The sequence below is a fragment of the Protopterus annectens genome, chromosome 6.part0 (genome assembly GCF_019279795.1).
Source record: "Protopterus annectens isolate FY-2018-M chromosome 6.part0, PAN1.0, whole genome shotgun sequence".
Lineage (NCBI taxonomy): Eukaryota > Metazoa > Chordata > Ceratodontiformes > Protopteridae > Protopterus > Protopterus annectens.
Genome location: NC_056737.1, coordinates 91,280,398 through 91,281,962, shown reverse-complemented (window position 1 = coordinate 91,281,962; position 1,565 = coordinate 91,280,398). Strand labels below are relative to the sequence as shown.

General features: G+C 38.8%; 1 non-coding gene across 1 annotated transcript; it reads left to right on the top strand.

Moving 5' to 3' along the window:
* Window positions 1-1,281: 1,281 nt before the first annotated feature.
* TRNAD-GUC lies at window positions 1,282-1,353 on the top strand. Its single transcript has one exon. It is a non-coding gene; the product is annotated as a tRNA-Asp (tRNA).
* The last annotated feature ends 212 nt before the right edge of the window (window positions 1,354-1,565 follow it).

Here is a 1,565-nt window from a genome sequence, read left to right as displayed (position 1 = left end):
ACAACTCTTCCTAAAGAGTTCAGTTTCAAAACCATGGCCCTTCTTAAACACACTCACATCTAAGAAATCTACATGATCCGGGGAATGGATGTAATCAAAACTCAGAAAATCAGTAGTTGCATTGAGATAATCAACAAAATTTAGAAGGTGTTTAGTTGTTCCTCCCCATAACAGGAAAACATCATCCACAAATCTATTATAAAATAATAATGAATCAAGAAAGACAGAATCCTGATTAAACACAAATAGCTGTTCCCATTGTGCCAACACCAAATTGGCGTATGCGTTGGCACATGGAGTGCCCATCGCTACGCCTTTAATTTGTAGGTGATAGGTATTTCCATAACATAGCACGTTGTTTTCAAGAATTATTTCAAGCAAAGACACACACCTATCCACCATGTGAGGTGTGAGATCACTTTTTGTCAGAAATGCTGTTATATATTCTAAGCCTGTGTTGTTAGGAATAGAAGTGAACAAAGACTTAACATCTAAAGATACTAACATGCAGGTGTCATTGAAAGAAAAAGACTGTTCAAAAATCGCTAGATTCTCTAGGAAATTGGTGGTGTCTTTTAAGATGTGTTTTGTATTCAAAACTACGGGCTTCAAAATCTTGTCCAGGTAGATGGATAGAGGCTCGGTCAACCAGCCTCGACTGGATACTATTGGACGCGTACATACACTGTGCACTGCAGATGTACAGAATGCTAAGCTCAGGCATTCTCCAATCCATTTTACAACCAAAATTCAATGCAACTACTCCAGCCATTCTCTCATTCATTATATACACAAAGTGCACTCTAACCTACAGAGAATTTCAAGTTTAGGCATTCTTCTGCCCATCATATACACAAAACACAAGACTACATAGAATGCCAAGCTCATGCATTTTCCTGCTTATTATATATACAAAATGCACTATAAATACACAGATTGCCAGGCTCAGGCATTCTCCCACTCAATATATGTACACACATCATATGGTAACTTTGAAGAATGCCAAATTTACACATTCTCCCACTCACATTATACACAAAATGCAAGGTATATACACAGAAACCCAATCTCAGGAATTTTTACAGTCATTATATACACAAAATGCAAGATAACTACACAGAATGCCAAGTGAAGGTATTCTCCTGCTCATTATACATACAAAATGCACTGCAACTAAACAGAGTGTCACACACAGGCATTCTCCCACTCTATGTATGCATGCACAATGTATGATAACTACACAGAATGCCAAAAGTAGAAATCCTGCCACTCAGGGGGCTTTCCCATATGGTCTAGTGGTTAGGATTCCTGGTTGTCACCCAGGCGGCCTGGGTTCAACTCCCGGTATGAGAATGGGTTACATTTGGGTTGGGAGGGTGGCCTAATGGTTAAGGTGTTTGCCTTACAAACACAAGGTACAGGGTTTAAATCTCACAGGGGATAATTGGCTAGACTTAAAATGGCTCGCAAGGGCAGTTAGCCTAGTACTAATCTATGAATCAAATTATATACAAAATGCAAGGCAATGCTAATTTCAGGCATTCTCCCACTCATTATATACAGAA